The sequence below is a fragment of the Euphorbia lathyris genome, chromosome 6 (genome assembly GCF_963576675.1).
Source record: "Euphorbia lathyris chromosome 6, ddEupLath1.1, whole genome shotgun sequence".
NCBI lineage: Eukaryota > Viridiplantae > Streptophyta > Magnoliopsida > Malpighiales > Euphorbiaceae > Euphorbia > Euphorbia lathyris.
The window spans coordinates 85,892,355-85,899,134 of record NC_088915.1 but is presented as its reverse complement, the minus strand read 5'-3'; the positions used below and the strand labels follow the sequence as shown (position 1 = coordinate 85,899,134).

The 6,780-nt window shown below is 38.5% G+C and overlaps 1 non-coding gene across 1 annotated transcript; it reads left to right on the top strand.

Moving 5' to 3' along the window:
• The first annotated feature begins 1,055 nt into the window (after positions 1-1,055).
• On the top strand, positions 1,056-1,162 carry LOC136234364 (small nucleolar RNA R71). Its single transcript, XR_010691250.1, has one exon. It is a non-coding gene; the product is annotated as a small nucleolar RNA R71 (small nucleolar RNA).
• Positions 1,163-6,780: the final 5,618 nt, after the last annotated feature.

Below are 6,780 nucleotides of genomic sequence, written 5' to 3'. Positions count from 1 at the left end.
ACTTACCATAGTTAGGAATTTGTGTGATTGCATCCATAAATGTCAAATTGATATGCAAATTTTTAAGTTTATCCAAAAACGTTAGAAGTTGTTTATCATAGTCCTTATTTCGGACTTTGTGTGGAAAAGGTGGTTTGGGTACAAAAGTTTTAGTACCTGTGTCAAATGGTGAAATATTTGTGTTTAAGATATCTTCTTTGGACTTCGGTAAATCATTTCCTGATAATGTTGCATCTTTGGGCATTTCAGGCCCTTGATAATTTTTTCCTGAACGAAGAGTAATAGCCTTCACCTGCTTTTTCGGATTTTCTTCCGTATGGCTGGGAAGACTTCCCTCTTTTCGGGATGGAATTGATTTAGCAAGTTGACCAATTTGAACCTCCAAATTATGGATGCTAGATGAGTGGTTTTTAATAAGCTGATCGAATTTATTTTTGATCCGTTTAAAACCATCGTCGTGATTACTTATTTTTCCACTGATAGCATCTATAAACTTGTCGATTTTAGAAGATAAAGTGCTAATCGTATCTCTTGACTGATTTTGATAATTAGTGGTACGATTTTGATTAGCACTGATATTATTGTTATTGTTATCTTTCCAATTAAAGTTAGGATGATTCCTCCATCCAGAATTATAAGTATTAGAATAAGGATTATTAGTTTGGTTTTGCCCTTGGACAAAATTTACCTGTTCAATCTCACTCATATTTTCGTAATCCACATCCGTTTGGATTGGATTACCATTGGTATCGCGTGGTGCCATAAACTGGTCAATTTTATGCGATAAAGCAGAAAATTGGGCTTGTAGCATCGCGACTGGATCAAGTTCAACTATACCTTTAACTGACGATGAGGTTGAGGATGATGGTTTTGCCACCGGCATATGTCCACGTTCCGCGGGCCACATACTGCTGTTGATTGCCATTTCCTCCAAAAGTTCTCTCGCTTGGGCTGATGTTTTCTTCATAAATAGCCCTCCCGACATAGCATCTAATGAACCCCTAGTTGTAGGATTCAGTCCATTGTAAAATGTTTGCATTAAAAGTTCAGCGGGTAATTGGTGGTGTGGGCATAAACGTTGAAGTTCTTTAAAACGTTCCCAAGTTTTATAAAGGGTCTCATTATCATTTTGAGAAAAAGATGTTAACTCCTTTATGACTCTTGCGGTTTTTGCTAAAGGAAAATAATTAGATAAAAACGCTTGGGCTAATTGTTCCCAAGTGGCAAAAGTTGCGGCTGACATAGAAGTTAACCATTCTTTGGCTCTATCCTTCAAAGTGAAAGGAAAGAGGCGAAGTTTGATTGCTTCTGCAGTCACATCTGGAATTTTAAATGTGTCACAAATTTCTAGGAAATTTGTTAAATGGGTGTTAGGATTTTCGTTAGGTAACCCGTAAAATGTTACATTATTTTGCAACATATTAAGCAAAGTTGGCTTAATTTCAAATTGGTTTGCGGTGATTCTGGGTCTAACGATACTATTGGTTACACCGGCCACACCTGGCCTAGCGTATTCCATAAGTGTTGATGGGTCTGCCATTTTTTTTGGCTCGGTATGTGTTTTTACTGGGGTCTTATTTTTGTTTTTCTTATTTTTCTTGTTCTTCCTAATGGTTTTCTCAATTTCTAGGTCTATAGGGTCTGGTGCAATGCCTGAATTTCGAGAACTACGCATGAACCTGAAATCTTGCACGAACCGAAACTACCTACAAAACAGAATTTGATAAATAAATAAATTAGTATAGGAAAACTTTTAAATTATAAAAGTTAGAATAAATATGTTTAAACCTAGATTCGAAATAAAACACGAAAAATTTAAAATTTTGTCAAAAATTTTGGCGTTCCCCGGCAACGGCGCCAAAAACTTGTTGAGCGATTTCCGCAAGTGCACGGTATACGCTTGTAGTAATAAAAGATATCGAACCCACAGGGAACGCTTTTTAACTAAAACTTTATTTAATTCGGTTTAGTCACGTGTTTAGGTTTAATAAAAGAAAATCGTTTAATTAATTGTATTGGTTTGGGTAAATTAGGATTAGATAGAAGGATTATATCGAGTTTAGAGAACAATTTCGTTTTGGAATTTTGATTACAAAACAGATACTTCCGTAATTGGAATAAAATAGATCTTATTTTCATAAAGCAAAGTAAACAACTTTAACTTTGTGAGATTATGGACATGTAACAATATAGCGATTTACTCAATTAAATGGCTTCGAACCATAGAAATCCCCCTGGCGTTGAGATGATTCCTACCTTAATCAAACTAGTGTTTTATTTCTGATAAGCCGCGATCAGCGATCATGTCATCCATAAAAACTAAATTTGTTAAGTGTTCAACAAAGTTCTTATATGAATAAGATGGAATAGAACGTTTTAATAAAAACACCAATTTATCATTTTGAAAATCATTTTGTCAGAACAATATCAAAATAACAAACAGTAAGAATATATTGAATAAATAAGTATATCATTAATTGAAATGTGAATTTTCACAAGTTAACAGAGAAGTAGAAACTTGGATAGCATTGTAACGAAGACTTTGAGATCCGGGTCGTCAATCTTTCTCTCAAACTTCGTAGGCTCGTCAAACCATATGCGCTTCAGCCGTCAATTCTTCTCGCTGGATCTTCGGAATAGAGACTGGTCTCGTCCACTATCAGAATGAAAACTAAACTAATACTGTGTTTATAACTAATCTAAATACAATTCGTGTACAACACGATTGTTTACAGAAATGAACTCTAACTTTCTGATTTTTTTCTGAATCAGAAACTCAACATAACAACTTTCTTCTCTAATTTCTCTAACTTTTCCAACTTAACCAACCTTGATTTCTGAAATGGATCACTTATTTATAGTTGTCGAAGGGTTGTAAATGACGGGTTGTGTCTGCTGGTGAAGGGTCGCTTTTATCTGAACAAACAGACGCGTTTTTCCGTTTTCGAACATGTGTTTTGTGTGCAGGAGGGTTCGCTGTCGCGACTGAGATTCTGAAAATCTCAGTCGCGATAGGGGGTATAAGGGCGAGCTTGAATACGTTGTTTTCCCCCGGTTTGGCCTCCGTAAGTCGCGACTGAGATTTTGAGAATCTCAGTCGCGATAGAGAGTTTTCCTCCCTGGCGTTCGACTGTTTTTCGTCCTCATCGAGCGTTCTTCTGGCTGATATGCATTCTCGGTACGTTTTTAAGGTTTTTCCTCCATTTTAGCTCCGTTTTTGCTCCTATTTGGATTTTACCAAATATTTAGGTACCTTGCATCAAAGAAGTAAATAAAGACGTAAAAGTATTCCAAATGAATATAATTAGCATGATTTCAATGTAAATTTAACGTATTTATATATGATATTTTAGGTATATTTTGGGCTTAACATATATATATTGCTTGCTTAAACAAAACCGACCAAGTAAAGAGGTCACGCTGAGTTGTGTGCATTGAGTATCTGAGTTCAGGAATAGACTCAAGTGCTATCTCCTGACTCAAAGAAAGAAGTTGACTTAGTCACCAGTTAACTAAGCTAGTGTCTTACTTCACTCAACGCGCTGTGCAATTCTCTTTCAAAGAAAAATAAGTCAGCCTCAACGTACTAAAATTTTAAAATAGTTCCTATCCCCCCCTTGGAACTAACTTATTACGTTATAAGGGACCAACAAGTGGTATCAGAGCTTAAAAGCTCACTGTGAAAAGTTTAACTACCTTGAGCTGATCCCCACTATGGCTGAAAATAGCACTCGGTTTCTTCCAGGAAACCAGACAACTCAGATCTTACCCGAGGGGCTGTCCATTACTCGGCCTCCCCTATTCTTCGGGTCTAACTACACCTTCTGGAAGAATAAGATGAAAAACTTTATTCAGGCAACAAATATGAGTGCATGGCTTTCAATAGTCCAAGGCCCATTTGTTCCTGTTGAAGTTGTGGCTGGCCAAATAGTTGTCAAAGTTGAGGCCAAATGGACAGAAGATGATCTCAAGAAGCTACAAAACCACGCTTCGGCTATAAACATGCTTCACTGTGCGCTTGATGCTGCAGAATATAACAAGATTTCAGGTTGTGAGTCAGCGCAAGAGATCTGGAAGAAGCTGAAGGTCACCTACGAAGGAACCAACAAAGTGAAGGAGTCCAAGGTGAACCAGCAGATGAGACTATACGAGCTGTTCGAAATGAACGATGATGAAGGAATCTCTGACATGAATGCAAGGTTTACAAACATCATCAACGAGCTCAAGAGACTTGGGAAGATCTTCACTGAGGAATAACAAGTCAAAAAGATTCTTAGGAGTCTTCCTAAAAACTGGCAAGCAAAGAAGACCGCTATTGAGGAAGCTCAAGACTTAACCACCTATAAGTATGATGAACTCATCGGCTCACTACTGACCCATGAGATCTCGATGAAGAATTTCGAGGTGAAGGAAAAGTCTGAAGACAAGAAGCAAAATTCTCTTGTCATGAAAGCTGACTCCACTAATGGAAGCTCAACAGACGATGAAGAGATGGCTATGTTTACCAGAAAGATGAAAAGGTTGTTCAAAAAGAATGACAAATATTCTAAGAAGCCTTATAAAAAGTTTGATAAGTACAAAGCTGACTCCAGCGACATCAAGTACAAGAAGGACAGCTCAAAGCCCATTACATGCTTTGAATGTCATCAAACTGGCCATATCAAGTCAAGCTGTCCCTCGCTGAGGAAAGAAAGAAAGAATGGCAAGAAGGCAATGGTGGCAACCTGGAGTGATAGTGATGATTCATCATCATCTGAAGCTGATGCCACTGAGTCAGCGAAGATTTGTTTCATGGCTGACGAACTTGCTAAGCCATGTGTTTCTGAGCATGCTGACCCTTCCATTGCATCTGACAATGAGGAAAATTCAACTGAGGTAATATCACTACCCTTGCTCAGAAATGAAATGGTCAATGCCCTGAGTGACCTTTACACACTTGTCAAAAAGTGTAATAAAAAGGTTAGAGCACTCAGCAGGCGATGTGACGAGGTTGAGGAGGTCAAACTGAGTGACCTTCGATATCTTCTTCAGGACAACTCAGATTTGCATAGTAACATTGGAATTATGCAAAAGTTTGTCTCTGAGGTCCAATCAGATTCTAAGAAACTGAGAAAGGACGTCACATCCATTTAGAACCAACTAAAGGTTCCAAACAAAAGAAATATTCCTCTGAATACTCAGTACCGAAGTACTGGTCAGCAGAGATGGAATCCTCAGCGGAATGTCCAGTGTGACTTCTGTGGGAAGAAAGGACACACCATAAAGGTGTGCTGGCACGCTCAGCACTGGGGTGCTGACCAGTCAGTGAGACATCCTAAACGGAAGATCAGCTGTGACTTCTGTGGAAAGAATGGCCATACTGTCCAAGTATGCCACCATAAAATAAAACATGATGCTTTACCCGTTGAACCTAACAAGCAAGGACCCAAAAAGAATTGGGTACCTAAAAGCAACTAGTTACACTGCAGGTAAGCCTGAGGTGTGCTGAGAAGTCAAAGATATGGTATATTGACAGCGCATGCTCGAGGCATATGACTGGTGATGAAACTCAGTTCATCACATTTGAGCGTAAACGAGGAGGAAGCGTAAGTTTTGGAGATAACAAAAAGGGTAAGATAGTAGGGTCAGGAACCATTGGAGGTAATCCTACTATTGAGTCTGTCTCCCTAGTCAGCGGACTCAAATATAACTTACTCAGTGTAGCTCAGCTATGTGACAATGGGAGAAAAGTTATATTTGATGACACTGGATGTAGAATATTCGAGGGTAAGACTAATGAGTTAATTTTAACTGCCCCTCGCATTGATAATGTCTTCATGCTGAACTTAGAGAAAAAGTTTTCAAAAACTGTATGCTTAGTATCAAAGGAAGAAAACTCTTGGCTATGGCATAGGAGACTTGGTCATGTAAGCATGGACCTCCTGGCCAAATTAGCAAGAAACCAATTGGTTGAGGGACTGCCAGAACTTAAATTTGAAAAAGATCAACTATGCCACGCTTGCCAAGCTGGAAAACAAACCAAACAATCTTTTCATAGCAAAAACATTGTCTCAACTAAGCGTCCATTAGAGTTACTACACTTGGATCTCTTCGGTCCAGTCCAGCCGCTGAGTCTGGGTGGAAGAAGATTTTCCTTGGTCATTGTAGATGACTTTTCTCGGTACACTTGGATCATCTTGCTGAGTAGCAAGGATGAGACCTTTGAGACATTTTCAAATTTGGTTAGAAAACTTGAAAATGATAAAGACCTAAAATTGGCTCACATCCGAAGTGATAATGGTGGAGAATTCAAAAACCAACAGTTTGTTGAATTCTGTGAAGCCAGCGGCGATTGAGCTGATTGGGGAACATCTCTTTCAAGAGATTCGTAAAGCTCAGATGTGAGAAGGCTAAACCTTTTCGCATTGACCATAATTTTTCTGCTCCCAGAACGCCTCAACAAAATGGGGTTGTTGAAAGGAAGTACAGAACCTTGGTTGAAATAGCCAGGACAATGCTGAGTGAGCATAGGCTTCCAAAGTACTTTTGGGGAGAAGCTGTCAACACAGCGTGCTATATTCTTAATATGGCTCTTGTTAGACCTATACTAAAGAAAACCCCCTACGAACTTTGGAAAGGACGATAGCCCAACATTGGATACTTTCGAGACTTTAGCTGTAAATGTTTTATTTTAAACACAAAAGATAGCTTAGCTAAGTTTGACTCAAAAGCTGATGAGGCTATCTTTTTAGGCTACTCAACAAACAGCAAAGCATACAGAGTTTTCAATAAACGAACTCA